The sequence below is a fragment of the Pongo abelii genome, chromosome 16, assembly GCF_028885655.2.
Source record: "Pongo abelii isolate AG06213 chromosome 16, NHGRI_mPonAbe1-v2.0_pri, whole genome shotgun sequence".
Classification (NCBI taxonomy): Eukaryota; Metazoa; Chordata; class Mammalia; order Primates; family Hominidae; genus Pongo; species Pongo abelii.
Genome location: NC_072001.2, coordinates 18,785,781 through 18,807,770, shown reverse-complemented (window position 1 = coordinate 18,807,770; position 21,990 = coordinate 18,785,781). Strand labels below are relative to the sequence as shown.

General features: G+C 40.7%; 1 pseudogene; it reads right to left on the bottom strand.

The window, feature by feature from the left end:
- Positions 1–1,157: 1,157 nt before the first annotated feature.
- LOC129050305 (putative HERC2-like protein 3) overlaps positions 1,158–21,990 on the bottom strand; it is a 50,081-nt pseudogene continuing 29,248 nt past the window's right edge.

The following is a 21,990-nucleotide window of genomic DNA, read 5'->3' as shown; positions in this document are numbered from 1 at the left end:
AAATGAACTGAAAGGAAGCCACTTTTTATAACTTTATCCATATTTCGTAGTTTGGGGTCCATTTTACAAGATTTTTTAAACAGATGCTTATTAAAAACACTGGTTATAGGGACTTTAATAAAAATTTTTAAAATAACGTTTTACTTTTCTTGCAAAAATTGATACATGCAACCTATTTACTATTTTTAAAATTAAGATTCATTTAAGCAGTACCTGTTTATTTTAGTGAAACGTATTTAATTTTCTAAGATAGTATTTTTTGTCTTTAAAACAATTGCTGCATGTTTTTTTTTTCACTTTAAATTTTATATTTTCTCAGTTTTTGCTTTATCACATTTGCTGTATTTTTCTGTATTATGGGTGATTTGTTAAAGAATGAACTTGTGTATGTTTATAAATTGTTACTGTTTTTGTTTATAATTTATTGCCTTTTAATATGTAATTAGTATTCATTTTAATTTTGCTTGTATGCTTTGCTGTACCATTTTGAAATTCTTGAGTTCAATGCTTAACTATTTATTTATAAAGTTTAAATATTAAATTAAATATGTCCCATGAGTTTAGTCATTTTAATATTCTCACTCATCAGACATTTTTTGGGAACACCATATGCCTTTTCATCAAGTCAGTTTCAAGAAAATGAAAATTTCTTTTTATATATATATGTGTACTCAAAGCTTGGATAGAGAAAGTCTCCACTTCCTTAAGTTGGGGAAAAAGGGATTTCTTCCAGGCTATAGTCAAAAGAGATACAATTATAGTAACTTTTTGTGTTTGTGTGGGTTGTTTTTGTTTGTTTGTTTGTTTGAGATGGAGTTTGGATCTTGTTGCCCAGGCTGGAGTGTAGTGGCATGATCTCAGCTCACTGCAACCTCTGCCTCCTGGGTTCAAGCAATTCTCCTGCCTCAGTCTCTCCAGTAGCTGGGATCACAGGTGCCCGCCACCACACTGGGCTAATTTTTGTGTGTGTAGTAGAGACGGGGTTTTGCCATGCTGGCCAGGCTGGTCTGGAACTCCTGACCTCAAGTGATCTACCTGCCTTGGCCTCCCAGAGTGCTGGGTTTACAGGCGTGAGCCACTGCAACCAGCCTATAGTAACTTTTTAAAATAGGTTGTGGTGGACAAAAGTTCGCAGAAATAATAAATAGAAAAATCAGTTTATTAACACTTTATATTTTATTCTCTAAACAAAATGTTTCTCATTTTTTAAATTTAAATCATGATGGCCTGTAACAGATGAAGCATCTAAAAATTGAAATAAACATATAAATTTTTAACATAAAATATTTTAACATTTTTAGCACAAAAATTTTCAAGATTTTAATTTATATCTTTTTATTACTTTCCATATACTCTCTTGATACATTACCCATTATGTTGATTATTAACATACACTCAAGTCAAGATCTTTTATTATGTGAGGTCATCAGTCAATGATAACAGATATTGATGAATTAGTCTCATCAGAAATTGAGCAACATTTTCATTCAAGACGATACATGGGCCTTGAAAACATATTCAATAATATTGAGTCTCAGTCTTCTCCTGCTGTTTTCTGAGTGTGCATTTAGACCTTCATACATCTATCTATCTACCCACCCATTTATTAAATTTTCAGCATTTACTTTCTACTCCAAGGACCAGAACCATGTTTGTCTTGTTCACTGCTGTACTCCTATTGCAAGGACCTAGAACATAGTAGGAGCTCATTAAACTCTGAGGACTCAAAATAAGTGAATAGAAGTTGTAGCAGGAAGAATTCTAAGCCCCTATGACCTTCATTTCCTCCTGTTACTCTGCTGATACTTCACACGGCAAAGGAGTCTTGCAGATGTCACTAAGGCTAATAATCCGTCAGCCTTAAGACAGGGAGAGTATCTGGGTAAACCTAATCTAATCACACAAAAACTGAACAATCAGGGAGTTTTCTACAACTGAGAGTAGAATGGAAAGTCAGAGAGTTTCAAAGTACAAGAAGCATTTATAGCACCCTTACTGACTTTGAAGACGATTTGCGTCTTCTTTTGAGTTCAGTTTGAGATTATCTTTCTAATAATTGATTAGATTTTATTCCTGTAAAAAAAGAAATAGTTTTAAAGGAATCTATTTTTAAATACTCTGAGGAGGGTGATACTATGGGTGCTGGTTGTCCTGTTTCAACTTTGTCTTAATTTCTAATGTAATTAAACTTTGAGTAGGTAATGTGACCTGTGTGGTTTTTATTTTAAAAAATATATTGAGGTTTCATATCATCTATTTTTAAATTTTTCAATGGAAACTTGAAAAAATACTGTTTCACATATTCTTGAATATATATATTAAAAATCTTTTTTTTTCTTGAGACAGTCTTTGCTATCAGTAAAGCTATCCTCAAAAAAATGGGAATTCCCTCCTCCAATTTTCTGAAAAAGTTTGTGTAGAATTGGTATTATCTGTTAGCTACATGTCTGTTAGAAATCACCAGATCTGGTCCTGGAGATTGGTTTCCAGGAAATTCAATTTCTTAGACACATCGCTAAGAGTATGTCCTTTGAGGAACTTGTCCATTTCATCTAAAAAGTCAAATTTGTCAGCATTAAGTTGTTCATTATACTTATTTTCTAATATCTGTATACTCTGGGGTGACAAAAACTCCTCTATGCCTAATATTTTTATAATTTGTAATCTTTTTTTTCTTGACCAGTCTAGATAGAGATTTTAACAATTATATTGATCTTCTCAAAGAACCGGTTTTTATTTCCTTTGCTTTTTCTCTATTGTTTTTCCGTTTTCTATGTTATGGATTCTCCTCTACTCTTTTCTTACTCCCTCCGTTTCTTCTGTTTACTTTGGTTTGTATCTGTCCTTCTTATTGTTTTCTAAGATGGACACTAAGGTCATAGTTCTGAGACCATTTTTCTTTTTTAAAATAGGCATTTCATGCCATAATTTTCCTTCTAAGGTCTGCCTTTGCCGGATCCCACACATTTTGGTACACAGTTTTCTTTTTCACTCTTCAAAATTATTTGTAATTTATTTCTGATTCATTCTTTGATCCATTGTATTTGGAAATGTTTTACTTTCCACATACTGGGGATTTTCTAGGGATCTGTTATTAATTTCTAATTTAATTTCCCTGTGGACAGAGAATATATTTTACAAAATTTGAATCCTTCTGATGCGTAAGATTTGTTTTATGGTCCAAATCATGATCTATATTGGTAGGTATTCCTCATGCACTTGAAAAGAATGTAAAATCTGTCCAGTGTTCTAAAAAATGTCAATTAGGTCAAGTTAGTTGATACAGTTGTTCAAATCTTATATCAATTTTTTAAACGTAGTTGTTCTATCAATTATTGAAGGAGGGGTATTCAAATCTCTAGTTACAACTGTGGATTTGTCTATTTCTCCATGAAGTTTTATTTTAGTTTCATGTATCTGGAAGATCTATTATGAAGGGTGCAAAGGTTTAAGACATTATGTCGTCTTGATGAACTATCACCTGCATTGTCTGGATACTATTCTTTTAGTCCCTGTCAGTATTGTTTGCTATGAATTCTACTTTGTATGACATTAACACAGGCATTCCAGCTTTCTTTTGATGCACATTAGCATGGTATGTACCTCCCTGTCCTTTTGCTTTTAGCCTATTTATTTGTTTGTATTTAAAGTAGGACCCCTGAAGGCAGCGTATGGTTTGATCTTGCTCTCATATCCATTCTAACAACTTCTGACTTTTAACTGGGCTGTTTGAATCATTTATGTTTGATGTGATTATTAACATATTTGGCAGCTGGGGTGCGGTGGCTCACACCTATAATTCCAGTGCTTTGGAAGACTGAGATAGGAGGACTGCTTGAGGCCAGGAGTTTGAGACTAGCCTGGGCAACACAGCAAGCCCCAACCTCTACAAAAAATAAAAATAAATTAGCTGGGTGTGGTAGCACGAACCTGTAGTCCTAGCTATTCAAGAGGTGGAGATAGGAGGATTGCTTGAGCCCAGGAATTCAAGGCTGCAGCATAACCTAAGGTCGGGAGTTTTTGAGCAGCCTGACCAACAGGGAGAAACCCTGTCTGTACCAAAAAAAAAAATTACAAAATTAGCCGGGCATGGTGGCTCATGCCTGCAATCTCAGCCACTTCCTAGGCTGAGGCAGGAGAACCACCCAAATCCTGGAGATGGAGGCCGTGGGGAGCCGAGGCCGCACCACTGCACTCCAGCCTGGGCAACAAGAGCGAAACTCCGCCTCCAAAAAAAAAAAGTGACCGGGTTTCACGATGTTGCCCAGGACAGTCTGGAACTCCTAGGCTCATGAGATCCTCCACGCTCAGCCATCCAAAGTCCTGGGATCACAAGCGTGAGCCACCACTCCAGGTCGATCTATTCCTTTCTGATTAATAAAGTGGGCTGGTCGCGGTGGCTCACACCTGCAATCCCAGCACTCCGGGAGGCCGAGGCGGGCGGATCACCTGAGGTCGAGAGTTTCAGACCAGCCTAACCAACAGGGAGAAACCCCATCTGTACCAAAAACAAAACAAAACAAATACAAAATTAGTCAGGCATGGTGGATCATGCCTTCAATCCCAGCCATTCGGGAGGCTGAGGCAGGAGAACCACCCAAACCTGGAGGCGGAGGCTGTGGGGAGCCGAGACCAGTCACTGCCCTCCAGCCTGGGCAACAAGAGCGAAACTCCACCTCCAAAAAAAAAAAAAGAAAGAAAAAAAAAAAAAAAAAAAGACCGGGTTCCACCATGTTGCCCGAGCCGGTCTGGAACTCCTAGACTCAAGCAATCTGCCACACTGAGCCGTCCAAAGTTCTGGGATCACAAGCGTAAGCCACCACACCAGGCCGATCTATTCCTTTCTGATTAATAAATTGGGCCGGGCGCGGTGGCTCACGCCTGCAATCCCAGCACCTGGGAGGCCGAGGCGGGCGGATCACCTGAGGTCGGGAGTTTGAGACCAGCCCGACAAACATGGAGAAACCCCGTCCACACCAAAACAGTAACAACAACAACAAAAAACAAAAATACAAAATGAGCTGGGCATGGTGGCTCATGCCTGTAATCCCAGCCACTCAGGAGGCTGAGGTAGGAGAACCACCCAAACCCGGAGGTGGAGGCCACAGGGAGCCGAGACCGCACCATTGCACTCCAGCCAGGCAACAAGGGCGAAACTCCGCCTCAAAAAAAAAAAAAAAAAAAAAAAAGACCTGGTTTCACCATGTTGCCCCGGCCAGCCTGGAACTCCTAGGCTCAAGCGATTCCCCGCGCTGGGCCGTCCAAAGTCCTGGGATCACAAGCGTGAGCCACCACGCGAGGCCGATCTATTCCTTTCTGATTGATAAATTGGTCCTTGCGAGCTGGCTCATCCATGAAATCCCAGCACCCCCAGAGGCCTAGGCGGGCAGATAACCCGAGGTCGGGAGTTTGAGACCAGCCTGACGAAAATGGAGAAACCCCATCTCCACCGAAAAAAAAAAAATACAAAATGAGCCGGGCATGGTGGCTCATGCCTGTAATCCCAGCCACTCGGGAGGCTGAGGCAGGAGAACCATCCAAACGCGGGAGGCGGAGGCCTCGGGGAGCCGAGACCTCGCCACTGCACTCCAGCCTGGGCAACAAGAGCGAATCTCGGCCTCAAGAACAAAAAAAAAAAAGTGGCCGGGTTTCACCATGTTGCCCAGGCCGGCCTGGAACTCCTAGGCTCAAGCGATCTGCTGCGCTTGGCCGTCCAAATTCTTGGGCTCACAAGCGTGAGCCACCACGCCAGGCCCATCTATTCCTTTCTGATTAATAAATTGGGCCTGGTGCGGTGGCTGACGCCTGCAATCCCAGCACCCCGGGAGGCCAAGGCGGACAGATAAACTGAGGTCCGGGGTTTGAGACCAGCCTAACCAACAGGGAGAAACCCCGTCTGTACCCTCCCCCCAAAAAAAAAATTCAAAATGAGCCGGGCTTGGTGGCTTAGGCCTGCAATCCTGGCCACTCAGGAGGCTGAGGCAGAACCACCCAAACCCGGAGGCGGAGGCCGCGGGGAGCCGAGGCTGCGCCACCGCACTCCAGCCCGGCAACAAGAGCGAAACTCCGCCTCAAAAAAAAAAAAAAAAAAAAAAAAAAAATTGAGCGGGTTTCACCATGTTGCCCAGGCTGGTCTGAAACTCCTAGCTCCAGCGATCTGCCGCGCTTGGCCATCCAAATTTCTGGAATCAGAAGCGTAAGCCACCATGCCAGGACTATCTATTCCTTTCTGATTAATAAAGTGGGCCGGGCGCGGTGGCTGACGCCTGCAATCTGAGCACCCCGGGAGGCCGAGATGGGCGGATAACCTGAGGTCAGGAGTTTGAGACCGGCCTAACCAACAGGAAGAAACCCCATCTGTAACCGACCCCCCCCAAAAAAAAATTAAAAATTAGCCGGGCATGGTGGCCCATGCCTGCAATCCCAGCCACTCAGGAGCCTGAGGCAGGAGAACCACCCAAACCCGGAGGCGGACACTGGGGGAGCCCAGACCAAGCCGCTGCACTTCAGCCTGGCAACAAGAGCAAAACTCCGCCTCAAAAAAAAAAAAAAAAAAAAAAAAAAAAAGAGACCGGGTTTCACCATGTTGCCCAGGCCCGTCTGGAACTCCTAGGCTCAAGCGATCCGCCGCGCTTGGCCGTCCAAAGTCCTGGGATCACAAGTGTGAGCCACCACGCCAGGCCGATCTATTCTTTTCTGATTAAGAAATTGGGCTTTGCGCGCTGGCTCACGCCTGCAATCCCAGCAGCCCCGGAAGCCAAGGCGGGCGGATAACCTGAGGTCGGGAGTTTGAGACCAGCCTGACCAACAGGGAGAAACCTCCTCGCCCCCCACAAAAAAAATTACAAAATTCGCCCGGCATTGTGACTCATGCCTGCAATCTCAGCCACCTGGTAGGCTGAGGCAGGAGAACCACCCAAACCCAGGAGGCGGAGGCCTCGGGGAGCCGAGACCTCATCACTGCACTCCAGCCTGGGCAGCAAGAGCGAAATTCTGCCTCAAAAAAAAAAAAAAAAAAAAAAAAAAAGAAAAAACAAAACACTGGGTTTCACCATTTTGCCCAGGCCGGTCTGGAACTCCTAGGGCCCAAGCAATCCGCTGGGCTAGGCCATCCAAAGTCCTGTGATCACAAGCGTCAGCCACCACGCCAGGCCAATCTATTCCTTTCTGATTAATAAATCAGGCCTGGCATGGTGGCTCACACCTGCAATCCCAGCACCCGGGGATGCCGAGGCGGGCAGATTACCTGAGGCCGGGAGTTTGAGACCAGCTCGACAAACATGGAGAAACCCCGTCTGCACAAAAAAAAAAAAAAAAAAAAATTACAAAATGAGCCGGGCATGGTGGCTCATGCCTGCAATCCCAGCCACTTGGGAAGCTGAGGCAGGAGAAACATCCAAACCTGGGAGGTAGAGGCCGTGGCGAGCCGAAACCATGCCACTGCACTCCAGCCTGGGCAACAAGAGCAAAACTCCGTCTCAAAAAAAAAAAAAAAAAAGAGACCAGGTTTCACCATGTTGCCCAGGTTTGGTCTGGAACTTCTAGGCTCAAGCGACTCTCCACGCTCGGCCGTCCAAAGTCCTGGGATCAAAAGTGGAGCCACCACGCCAGGCCGATCACGCCTGTAATCCCAGCACTTTGGGAGGCTGAGGTGGGTGGCTCACCTGAGGTCAGGAGTTGGAGACCAGCCTGGCCAATATGATGAAACACCATCTCTAATAAAAATACAAAAAAATTGGCCGGGTGTGGCGGTGGACACCTGTAATCCCAGCTACCCAGGAGGCTGAGGCAGGAGAATTGCTTGAACCTGGGAGGCAGAGGTTGCAGTGAGCCAAGACAGTGCCACTGCACTCCAGCCTGGGTGACAGAGTGAGACTCCATCTCAAAACAAAAAAATAAATGAAATAAATTGGGCCATGCACGCTGGCTCATGCCTGCAATTCCAGCACCTCCAGAGGTCAAGGCAGGTGGATAACCTGAGTTCGGGAGTTTGAGACCAGCCTGAACAACAGGGAGAAAGCCCGTCTGTACCAAAAAAAAAAAAAAAAAAAAAAAAAAAAAAAAAATCAGCTGGGCATGGTGGCTCATGCCTGCAATCCCAGCCACTCAGGAGGCTGAGGCAGAAGAACCACCCAAACCCAGAAGACAGGTTGTGGGGAGTCCAGACTGCACCACTGCACTCCAGCCTGGGCAACAAGAGCGAAACTCTGTCTCAAAAAAAAAAAGAAACTGGGTTTCACCATGTTGCCCAGGCCGGTCTAGAACTCCTAGGCTCAAGTGATCCGCCATGCTCAGCGGTACAAAGTCCTGGATCACAAGTGTGAGCCACCACACTAGGCCAATCTGTTCCTTTCTGATTAATAAATCAGGCCGGGCACGGTGGCTCACGCCTGCAATCCTGTAGTGGGATTTTTAAGGAATTAGAGAGACTGATGGGGTTTAGGAGGTTATTAATTATTTAGGTGCATCGGCCCAGTCGGATTAACATTTAAAGCACTGAGTTCTGAACAAAGAGTTATCTTTTAAGCCTTTTGTGGGGAGGGGGTAGATCTGTGCAGGGGGAAGCATATTATAGAAGCGAGAAACAAAGATAGTTGTTTAACTGAATCATGCATTATATTATTTTTTCCTTTTTTAGGAAAAATATGTTTTGTGACTTGAGTTTATTTGTTTAGTGACCCTGCAGTTGCACAGCTAGGGAATTAGGGTTTTTATAATGCCTGGGAAGGGAGGAGAGATAAGGCTCACTAGCCATAGAAAAACAGGTCGTTTTTTTTAAAGGACTCCAGCTCTTTCCCTTTCTAAGGAGGAATTGGGTTGTTTTTTTTTTTTACATATAACTGAGTTTTTGCTTACACATTTTTAAATTTATTTTAATTCTTGTTCCCATCCTAGCACCCTGAGAGGCCGAGGTGTGTGGATAACCTGAGGTCGAGAGTTTGAGACCAGCCCGATGAACATGGAGAAACCCCATCTCCACCAAAAAAAAAAAAAAAATATATATATATGTATATATACATATACACATATATACATACACACACACAATTAGCCAGGCATGGTTGCTCACGCCTGCAATCCCAGCCACTCGGGAGGCTGAGGCAGGAATATTTTCTCCCTCCCTTAGACAAAAGACAGCATACACCATTGTGCACTTTATTTATTTTTTGACCTGGGGTGGGGTCTCACTCTGTCACTGAGGCTGGAGTACAGTGGTGTGATCTTGGCTCACTGAAACCTCTGCCTCGTAGACTCAAGCTGTCTTCCCACCTCAGCCTCCAGGGTAGCTGGAACCACAGGTGTGTGCCACCACACCCAGCTATTTTTTTTGTATTTTTGGTAGTGACTGGGTTTTGCCATGCTGCCCAGGCTGAGCTCTTGGGCTCAGGCGATCCACCTGCCTCAGCCTCCCAAAGTGTTTTCAAAGTGTTGGGAATTACAGGTGTGAGCCACTGCACCGGCCCATTTTGCACCTTTTTACACTTATCTCAGAGATCACTTCGTATCTGTTTATAGAAATATTCTTCATCTTTTTTTAAATTAGTACTTTGTAGTGTGGATGTACCACTTTTTTTTTTTTTTTTTTTTTTTTTGAGACGGAATCTTGCTCTGTCTCCCAGGCTGGAGTGCAGTGGCGCGATCTCGGCTCACTGCAAGCTCCACCCCCAGGTTCACACCATTCTCCTGCCTCAGCCTCCTGAGTAGCTGGGACTACAGGCGCCCGCCACCACGCCCAGCTAATTTTTTGTATTTTTAGTAGAGACGGGGTTTCACCATGTTAGCCAGGATGGTCTCCATCTCCTGACCTTGTGATCCACCTGCCTCGGCCTCCCAAAGTGCTGGGATTACAGGCGTGAGCCACCACGCCCAGCCGTACCACATTTTTACTCAGCTAGTTTTTAACTGACATTTGAGTGTTAGGCCTTCTTTTCTGACATTATTAGACTAAAATATGAAAAGGAAATCTTGCAAAAAATTTAAAAGAAAATTTACCTAACTGTCTTTGTGATCTTGTTGTAGGGAAACTTTTCTTAATGATTAGTATCCAGGATATGAAAAATAGCCTAGTAATGAAAAGGAAAACTTAAGACAAAATGGGCATAGGATGTGAAGAGTTACTTTACAGAGGAAGAAATTGGAACGGTCAGTAAACACGGGAAAAGATAATTGAATAGAAACTAGTGGATAAATGAAAGTTAAAATGAATGTTCTATCATCTTCAGATTGGTGAAAATGTAAGTCTGACAGAATTGCTGGCAGAGATATGGGCCAGTGGAAACTCAGCTAGGTAAAGTGGAGTGCAATTTTATACTCTCTATTGAAGTTGAAGACGCACATACCTCAGCCAAAAAATACATGTGTACAAAGAAATTTGGAAAAACTTTATCACAGTTATCACACATATGCAGTAACATAAGACGATGCAGAATGTAAGTTAACCAACAAGAGACTGGATAATTAAACTCACATCCATGTGGTGGAATATTATACAGCAATTAAAAATGAACATACTAGATTGAAAAGAATTAACATAGGTAAATCTCATAAAGAAAACTTTGAAAAAAAGCTGCAGAAGGATATGCACAATATAGTAACATACGTGAGTAGTTCATTTCCATATTTATGTTGTTTCAATGTTTTTTTTAAAAAAAGAGTTATCAGCTGGGTGCGATGGCTCACGCCTGTAATCCTAGCACTTTGGGAGGCTGAGGTGGGTGGATCACCTGAGGTCAGGAGTTTGAGACCAACCTGGCCAACATGGTGAAACCTCACTTCTACTAAAAATACAAAAATTAGCTGGGTGTGGTGGTGCACACCTGTAATCCCAGCTACTTGGTAGACTGAGGCAGGATAATCACTTGAACCTGGGAGGCGGAGGTTGCAGTGAGCTCAGATTGCACCACTACACTCCAGCCTGGGTGACAGAGCAAGACTCCATCACCAAAAAAAAAAGAGTTGTCACCATATATGTATTGTTTTCTTATATTCATTAGCATGTGGATATAGATATTATTAATACTGTAAATTATTTTGTTTAGTGGTCTAAAGATACACTTTTTGTCTGGATAAGTAAAATACAATTGTTTAAAAATATAAATCTTTATATTTCTTATGGATACATGATTATGTAGTAAAAAATATCTGTGGTGGTAACCCACCAGAGCCAGAGCATGATTGCTTCTGAGGCTAGAGGGAGGGCCGTGGGATTGGAGAGAGCTAGAACAGAGGCTTCAGCTGTGTCTAATTCATTGTTTCTTAAAAAGAATTTGGGCTTACAAGTTCAAATATTAAGATTTGATAACGTGAAATGGATTTTAAAAAATCACCCTACTTTATCTTTGAAATGTTCCATAATTTAAATAAAAGGATTGATATTATATATGTACTTGAGTTGCTATAATGTTTTACATTTTTCTTTGCTTCACTCTGAATTTTTCAATGATCTCTGGGGGAGCTTCAGTCATTTTCTCTCTGAGGGATTTGTGTGTGGTGGTGGTAGTGATGGTATTAGGTATTATAGTCTTCCTACCACATGAGCAGATTTTACTCACACGCAGTGTGATTGGAAAGGAAAAGCACTGTAACATCTTACAGATATTCATGATTTTTTGTTGTTGGAAGTGAGGGACAGTTCTTATTTCAAACCTTATGTGCTTTTTTGGTGTTTACTTATAGTATTAGTAATGATAGAATGTACAAATCATTAATTTACATTTACTGAGTTTTGCCATCATTTGTAATTCTAAGGTCCTTTTGTTGTTTAGAAATGTGTTTGAATATAAAAACACTGCGACAATGCATTCTTTCTTATTTCATCCTATTTCTCCTGAAAGTTTACATTTTTTTTTTGGCAGTCTGATTATGATGTACCTTGGTGTGATTTTACTTTGCTTCTTCTGCATAAGGCTCACTGAGCTTCTTAGACCTGGAATTACCAGTTTTCATGAATTTGAGGCTGCAGTGAGTCATGATCACGCCACTGCACTCCAGCCAGGGTGACAAAAGAAGACCCCAGCTCTAAAAAATGTGTGTGTGTGTGTGTGTGTGTTACGTTTAAATCTGTATCTTGCTATTTATTTGTTCTTTGTTTTCATTTTCCTCTTGCTTTTCTTCTGGATGAACTGATTATGTTTTATGACTTCACTTCAACTTTTGTTGGTTCATCAGATAAAACTCTTGGGTTATTTTAGTGATTGTTTTGGGGGTGTGTAGATTACATCTCTAACTTATCACAGTCTATTCTGAAGTCATATGCTACACCTGTATAAGAACTTCACAAGTCTACTTCCACTTCCTCCCCGAGTCTTTGTGTTACAATTAACTTCTGTGTAGGTTTTAAACACCTTAATTTATTTGTATTATGTCCTTGAAATATTCAATTATCTCTTTCAAAGATCTAGGAAAAACGTCACGACATTAATGTTTCTTCATGCCTTTGATAGACTGATGATTCCATCTGGTATAATTTTCCTTCTATTTAAAGATATTCTTTTAAGGTTTTGGTTGTGCAGGTCCGTGGTAATGAGTTCTTTCAGTTTATCTAAACAACTCTATTTCAATTTCATTCTTGAAAAAATATTTCTGCTGGGTAAAAAAAAAATATGTCGACAATAATTTTTCCTTATAGAAAATCCACTGTCTTCTAGCTTGCATTGATTCCTAAAAGACATCTGTATCTATGCTTATCTTTCTTCCTGTATGGAACATGTTTAGTACCCCCACCCCTGCCCTCGCCCCCACCCTCGCCCTCGCCCCCGCCCCCGCCCCCGCCCCCGCCCTCACCCTCGCCCTCACCCCATCTGCTTTTAAAATATTTTTCTCTTTATCTCTGGTCTTGATCCATTCACCTTAGTATAGTTTTCTTCATGTTTCTTTTGCTTAGGGTTTTTTAAACATCTTGAATCGTGGATTTATTGTTTTCAACAAATTTGGAAATTTTTTAGCCATTATTTCTTCAAAACCCCCCAGGTTCCCCTCCTTTGGTGGCTCCGATTATGCATATATTAGGACATCTGAGGTTGTCCTACAGCTCACCTCTCTGATGTTCTGTTCATTTGTACAGTCTTCTTTCTGTTTCATTCTGGACAGTTTCTTTCATTATGTCTTCAAGTTCACTGATCTTTTTTTCCTGCAATGTCTAATCTGCCATTAATCCCAATGTATTTTTCATCTTTAGAACTTTGATTTGGGCATTTAAATATCTTCTAGGCTTTACCTAACACATTCAAATTCTCTTCTAGCTTCTTGAAGATACGGCATATGGTTAAAATAACTATTTTAATAAAGTTCTTGTCTAGTAATTCTACCACTGATACCATTTCTGAGTCAGTTGCAACTGAAGATTTTTCTCCTCGTGTAAGTTGTATTTTCCTGCTCCCCCCTTGCAAGCTTGGTAATTTTTTATTGGATGCAGGAAATTGTGGAATTTACCTTATTGGGTGGTTCATGTTTGTATTCATAAAAATATCCTTCTACACACTGCTTTGAATGTGTCCCAGAGATTCTGGTATGTTGTGTCTTTGTTCTCATGGGTTTCAAAGAACATCATTATTTCCGCCTTCATTTCGTTATGTACCCAGTAGTCATTCAGGAGTAGGTTGTTCGGTTTCCATGTAGTTGAGCAGTTTTGAGTGAGTTTCTTAATCCTGAGTTCTAGTTCGATTGCACTGTGGTCTGAGAGACAGTTGGTTATAATTTCTGTTCTTTTACATTTGCTGAGGAGTGCTTTACTTCCAACTGTGTGGTCAATTTTGGAATAGGTGTGGTGTGGTGCTGAAAAGAATGTATATTCTGTTGATTTGGGGTGGAGAGTTCTGTAGATGTCTATTAGGTCCGCTTGGTGCAGAGCTGAGTTCAGTTCCTGGATATCCTTGTTAACTTTGTCTTGTTAATCTGTCTAATGTTGACAGTGGGGTGTTAAAGTCTCCCATTATTATTGTGTGGGAGTCTAAGTCTCTTTGTACGTCTCTAAGGACTTGCTTTATGCATCTGGGTGCTCCTGTATTGGATGCATATATATTTAGGATAGTTAGCTCTTCTTGTTGAATTGATCCCTTTACCATTATGTAATGGCCTTCTTTGTCTCTTTTGATCTTTGTTGGTTTAAAGTCTGTTTTATCAGAGACTAGGATTGCAACCCCTGCCTTTTTTTGTTTTCCATTTGCTTGGTAGATCTTCCTCAATCCCTTTATTTTGAGCCTATATGTGTCTCTGCACGTGAGCTCGGTTTCCTGAATACAGCACACTGATGGGTCTTGAGTCTTTATCCAATTTGCCAGTCTGTGTCTTTTAATTGGAGCATTTAGCCCATTTACATTTATGGTTAATATTGTTATGTGTGAATTTGATCCTGTCATTATGATGTTAGCTGGTTATTTTGCTCATTAGTTGATGCAGTTTCTTCCTAGCCTCGATGGTCTTTACAATTTGGCATGTTTTTGCAGTGGCTGGTACCGACTGTTCCTTTCCATGTTTAGTGCTTCCTTCAGGAGCTCTTTTAGGGCAGGCCTGGTGGTGACAAAATCTCTCAGCATTTGCTTGTCTGTAAAGTGTTTTATTTCTCCTTCACTTATGAAGCTTAGTTTGGCTGGATATGAAATTCTGGGTTGAAAATTCTTTTCTTTAAGATTGTTGAATATTGGCCCCCATCCTCTTCTGGCTTGTAGAGCTTCTGCCAAGAGATCCGCTGTTAGTCTGATGGGCTTCCCTTTGTGGGTAAGCTGACATTTGTCTCTGGCTGCCCTTAACATTTTTTCCTTCATTTCAACTTTGGTGAATCTGACAATTATGTGTCTTGGAGTTGCTCTTCTCGAGGAGTATCTTTGTGGCATTCTCTGTATTTCCTAAATCTGAATGTTGGAGTGCCTTGCTAGATTGGGGAAGTTCTCCTGGATAATATCCTGCAGAGTGTTTTCCAACTTGGTTCCATTCTCCCCATCACTTTCAGGTACACCAATCAGACATAGATTTGGTCTTTTCACATAGTCCCATATTTCTTTGTTCGTTTCTTTTTATTCCTTTTTCTCTAAACTTCTCTTCTTGCTTCATTTCATTCATTTGATCTTCCATCACTGATACCCTTTCTTCCAGTTGATCGAATCGGCTACTGAGGCTTGTGCATTCATCACGTAGTTCTCGTGCCATGGTTTTCAGCTCCATCAGGTCCTTTAAGGACGTATCTGCATTGGTTATTCTAGTTAGCCATTCGTCTAATTTTTTTTTTTGAGGTTTTTAACTTCTTTGCTGTGGGTTCAACTTCCTCCTTTAGCTCAGACTAGTTTGATCATCTGAACCCTGCTTCTCTCAACTCATCAAAATCATTCTCTGTCCAGCTTTGTTCTATTGCTGGTGAGGAGCTGCGTCCCTTTGGAGGAGGAGAGGCACTCTGATTTTAGAGTTTCCAGGTTTTCTGCTCTGCTTTTCCCCCATCTTTGTGGTTTTATCTACCTTTGGTCTTTGATGATGGTGACGTCCAGATGGGGTTTTGGTGTGGATGTCCATTCTGCACATTCAAAGCAGTGTGTAGAGGGAAGTTTATAGCACTAAATGCCCACAAGAGAAAGCAGGAAAGATCTAAAATTGACACCCTAACATCACAATTAAAAGAACTAGAGAAGCAAGAGCAAACACATTCAAAAGCTAGCAGAAGGCAAGAAATAACTAAGATCAGAGCAGAACTGAAGGAAATACAGACACAAAAAATCCTTCAAAAAATCAGTGAAGCCAGGAGCTGGTTTTTTAAAAACATCAACAAAATTCATAGACCACTAGCAAGACTAATAAAGAAGAAAAGAGAGAAGAATCAAATAGATGCAATAGAAAATGATAAAGGGAATATCACCACCGATCCCACAGAAATACAAACTACCATCAGAGAATACTATAAACACCTCTATGCAAATAAACTAGAAAATCTAGAAGAAATGGATAAATTCCTGGACATATACACCCTTCCAAGACTAAACCAGGAAGAAGTTGAATCTCTGAATAGACCAATAACAGGCTCTGAAATTGAGGCAATAGTTAATAGCTTACCAACCAAAAAAAGTCCAGGACCAGATGGATTCACAGCCGAATTCTACCAGAGGTACAAAGAGGAGCTGGGGCCATTCCTTCTGAAACTATTCCAATCAATAGAAAAAGAGGGAATCCTCCCTAACTCATTTTATGAGGCCAGCATCATCTTCATACCAAAGCCTGGCAGAGACACAACAAAAAAAGATAATTTTAGACCAATATCCCTGATGAACATCGATGCAAAAATCCTCAATAAAATACTGGCAAACCGAATCCAGCAACACATCAAAAAGCTTATCCACCATGATCAAGTGGGCTTCATCCCAGGGATGCAAGGCTGGTTCAACATATGCAAATCAATAAACGTAATCCAGCATATAAACAGAACCAAAGACAAAAACCACATGATTATCTCAATAGATGCAGGAAAGGCCTACTGACAAAACTCAATAACCCTTCATGCTAAAATCTCTCAATAAATTAGGTATTGATGGGACGTATCTCAAAATAATAGCTATCTATGACAAACCCACAGCCAATATCATACTGAATGGGCAAAAACTGGGAGCATTCCCTTTGAAAATTGGCACAAGACAGGGATGCCCTCTCTCACCACTCCTATTCAACATAGTGTTGGAAGTTCTGGCCAGGGCAATCAGGCAGGAGAAGGAAATAAAGGGTATTCAATTAGGAAAAGAGGAAGTCAAATTGTGCCTGTTTGCAGATGACATGACTGTATATCTAGAAAACCCCATTGTCTCAGCCCAGAATCTCCTTAAGCTGATAGGCAACTTCAGCAAAGTCTCAGGATACAAAATCAATGTGCAAAAATCACAAGCATTCTTATACACCAATAACAGACAAAACAGACAAACAGAGAGCCAAATCATGAGTGAACTCCCATTCACAGTTGCTTCAAAGAGAATAAAATACCTAGGAATCCAACTTACAAGGGACATGAAGGACCTCTTCAAGGAGAACTACAAACCATTGCTCAATGAAATAAAAGATACAAATAAATGGAAGAACATTCCTTGCTCACGGGTAGGAAGAATCAATATCGTGAAAATGGCCACACTGCCCAAGGTAATTTATAGATTCAATGCCATCCCCATCAAGCTACCAATGACTTTCTTCACAGAATTGGAAAAAACTACTTTCAAGTTCATATGGAACCAAAAAAGAGCCTGCATTGCCAAGTCAATCCTAAGCCAAAAAGAATCAAGCTGGAGGCATCACGCTACCTGACTTCAAACTATACTACAAGACTACAGTAACCAAAACAGCATGGTACTGATACCAAAACAGAGGTATAGACCAAGGGAACAGAACAGAGCCCTCAGAAATAATGCCACATATCTACAACTATCTGATCTTTGAGAAACCTGACAAAAACAAGAAATGGGGAAATGATTCCCTATTTAATAAATGGTGCTGGGAAAACTGGCTAACCAAATGTAGAAAGCTGAAACTGGATCCCTTCCTTACACCTTATACAAAAATTAATTCAAGATTAATTAAAGACTTAAATGTTAGACCTAAAACCATAAAAACCCTAGAATAAAACCTAGGCAATACCATTCAGGACATAGGCATGGGCAAGGACTTCATGTCTAAAACACCAAAAGCAATGGCAACAAAAGCCAAAATTGACAAATGGGATCTAATTAAACTAAAGAGCTTCTGCACAGCAAAAGAAACTACCATCAGAGTGAACAGGCAACCTACAGAATGGGAGAAAATTTTTGCAATCTACTCATCTGAAAAAGGGCTAATACCCAGAATCTACAATGAACTCAAACAAATTTACAAGAAAAAAACAAACAACCCCATCAACAAGTGGGCAAAGGATATGAACAGACACTTCTTAAAAGAAGACATTTATGCAGCCAAAAGACACATGAAAAAATGCTCATCATCACTGGTCATCAGAGAAATGCAAATCAAAACCACAATGAGATACCATCTCACACCAGTTAGAATGGCAATCATTAAAAAGTCAGGAAACAACAGGTGCTAGAAAGGATGTGGAGAAACAGGAACACTTTTACACTGTTGGTGGGACTGTAAACTAGTTCAACCACTGTGGAAGTCAGTGTGGCGACTCCTCAGGGATCTAGAGCTAGAAATACCATTTGTCCCAGCCATCCCATTACTAGGTATATACCCAAAGGATTATAAAACATGCTGCTATAAAGACACATGCACACGTATGTTTATTGCGGCACTATTCACAATAGCAAAGACTTGGAACCAACCCAAATGTCCAACAATGATAGACTGGATTAAGAAAATGTGGCACATATACACCATAGAATACTATGCAGCCATAAAAAATGATGAGTTCATGTCCTTTGTAGGGACATAGATGAAGCTGGAAACAATCATTCTCAGCAAACTATTGCAAGGACAAAAAACCAAACACCGCATGTTCTCACTCACAGGTGGGAATTGAACAATGAGAACACATGGACACAGGAAGGGGAACATCACACACCGGGGACTGTTGTGGGGTTGGGGGAGGGGGGAGGGATAGCATTAGGAGATATACCTAACATTAAATGATGAGTTAATGGGTGTAGCACACCAACATGGCACATGTATACATATGTAACAAACCCGCACGTTGTGCACATGTACCCTAAAACAAAGTATAATAAAAGAAATACAAAAATTAAAATATATATATATATATTCTTGAGCTTTGATCTCTGTGATAAGTTACTTATAAGTAGTTTAATCCTTTCGGGTCTTGCTTTTAAGCTTTGTTGCTGGGATGAGAGCAACAATTTGTCTGTCGCTAATTTTTCACCAATACTGGGTAACATCATTCTTAGTACTTTAATCATTGCCCTGTAAATTGAGGTTTTGGGAGCAGGCTCCATCTCCCTGCTGTGTGAGCTCTCGGGACTATTCCTTGTCATCCCTTTGGGTGGTCTGTTCCTCAACCTCACAGCTGTGAGTGCCATATTAGGCTCTGCAGGTCTCCGCAGTCCTCTCTGTGCAGCTCTCTCCGCTCTGGTACTCTGTAGACTCTGTATGTCTTGGCCTCCCTGGACTTCCAGTTCTGTCTCCTGTATAGTAAGGGAGTCTGCCAGGATCTGCCTGGTGTTCTCCTTCCTGTGTCACAGTCTGGAAACTTTCTACAGGAAATCCATTGGGCAATTTTTAGAACTTGCCTTGTTTTTTTTTATTTTTCATTTAAAAATTTTTTAATTTTTAATTTTTGTGGGTACTTAGTAGATGTATATATTTATAGAGTATATGAAACATTTTGATTCAGGCATACAATGTGTAGTAATCATATCAGGGTAAATGGGTTATCCATCACCTCAAGCATTTATCCTTTCCTGTGTTACAAACAATCCAATTATAATTTAGTTACTTTAAAATGTACAATAAGTTATTGTTGGCTATAGTCACCTGTTGTGGTATCATACTTGATCTTATTCCTTCTATCTAACTATATTTTTGTACCATTAACCATCATCCCTTCGAACTCTCCTTGTTTCCCATGACTCACAGAACACTGTATTTTGTTGCCTGATATTCAGTGGCTTTGGGACCATTTCATTTCATCATTTCATTTCATTATTCATTTCATTATTTCATTTCATTTCTTTCGACAGGATCTCACTCTGTCACCCAGCCTGGAGTGCAGTGGCACAATCTCACTTCACATTTCATCATTTCATTTCTTCATTCATTTATTTCATTTCATTTCATATGACAGGATCTCACTCTGTCACCCAGGCTGGAGTGCAGTGGCACAATCTCAGCTCACATTTCATCATTTATTTCATTTCATTTCATTTCACTTCATTTCATTTCATTTCGTTTCATTTCATTTCATTATTTCATATGACAGGATCTCACTCTGTCACCCAGATTGGAGTGCAGTGGCACAATCTCGGCTCACAATTCATTCCATCATTTCATTTATTCATTTCATTTCATTATTTCATTTCATTATTTCATATGACAGGATCTCACTCTGTCACCCAGACTGGAGTGCAGTGGCACAATCTCAGCTCACATTTCATTTCATCATTTCATTTCATTTATTTCATTATTTCATTTCATTTCTTTCATTTCATATGACAGTATCTCACTCAGGATCTCACTCTGTCACCCAGACTGGAGTGCAGTGGCACAACCTCAGCTCACATTTCATCATTTCATTTCATATGATAGGATCTCACTCTGTCACCCTGGCTGGAGTGCAGTGGCACAATCTCAGCTCACATTTCATTTCATTCATTTCATTTCATCATTTCATTTCATTTCATTTCATTTATTTCATTTCTTTCAACAGGATCTCACTCTGCCACCCAGGCTGGAGTGCAGTGGCACAATCTCAGCTCACATTTCATTTCATCATTTCATTCATTTAATTTCATTTCTTTCATTTCATCATTTCATTTCATTTCATTTATTTCATTTCTTTCAACAGGATCTCACTCTGCCACCCAGGCTGGAGTGCAGTGGCACAATCTCAGTTCACATATCATTTCATTATTTCATTTCTTCATTTCATTCATTTTATGTCATTTCATATGACAGGATCTCACTCTGTCACCCAGGCTGGAATGCAGTGGCACAATCTCAGCTCACATTTCATTTCATCATTATTTCATTTCATTTCATTTCAATTTCATTTCATATGACAGGATCTCACTCTGTCACCCAGGCTGGAGTGCAGTGGCACAATCTCAGGTCACATTTCATTTCATTTATTTCATTTCATTATTTCATATGACAGGATCTCACTCTGTCACCCAGGCTGGAGTGCAGTGGCATGATCTCAGCTCACTGCAACCTCTACCTCCCGAGTAGCTGGGACTTCAGGTGTGCACCACCACATCTGGCTAATTGTTTTTCTATTTTTCATAGAGATGGGGTTTTGTCATGTTGCCCAGGCTGGTTTTGAACTCCTGAGTTCAAGCAATCTGCCCACCTCAGCTTCTCAAAGTGCTGGGATTACAGGCGTGAGCCACCATGCCGGACCTGTTTAATACATTTTATATAGTGTTTTAGTTATTCCTAGCATAGGAAGGCCCCTGTTACTCCAATCTGGCTGGTAGTTCCCATTAATTTTTTAATACTTGTGAGTTTGGTTCGTTTGTTTAAAAAATGGTGTTGAGTGTGTGTTCTTTCTTCCTCACCCCTGCCGTTTCCGCTGTATTTGCAGTTTTACTATCTTGAGTGTTACACAAAATGCCAAATGTTATTCAGTGGATAATTTAAGGGAGAAGGACAAAAAAACACTTACTTAGTACTTGTCATCAAAAACACAGAGGTGACTTTTTTTTCCTCTCAACAGAGGAGTCATATGGGTAAGCCTTCATATTGCAACATAAAACTATTTCTGACAAATGAGTCATTAACATTATTTAGTTTGAGCAGATTATTTTAAATGTTGTCTTGAAAAACAAAGCACCAATAGATTGTAGCAGCATTAAAACAAACAAAAACAAAGACAAATAGAATGTTGAAATAATTTTTTCACATCACACCTTCTGTTGCCATGCCCCAACTTCCCATCTTCTGCCTCACCCCAAGAGTAAACTTCTCCTTCTGAAGACAGGGCAAGGCAGTGCTTTCCTCCCGAGTTTATAGCTACTTTCTTAATAAACACATGCTGAATGGATTCAAGCAATGTTGGGGTAGACACCGACTCTGTCCCTCCAATGCCTAGTCTGCCACCTGCAGCATACCCAGTGGCATACAGCTAAGAAAAGAAAAAGCAATAATAACATCAGTTTTTAATCTCCATATCCCCTAAATTTAGTAATTCATAAACCTAATCCATGCTTTAGACATTTTTACCACATAGAAATAAAATGTAAAGTTAAAAATCACAGGAATGTTTATGCCTTTATACATGCTCTATCAAAGTTCTAGAAATGAAATAAAGACATGACTATTAGAAATTCCAAATTCAGAAAACATATTGTGAAAATAAAGTCTCCC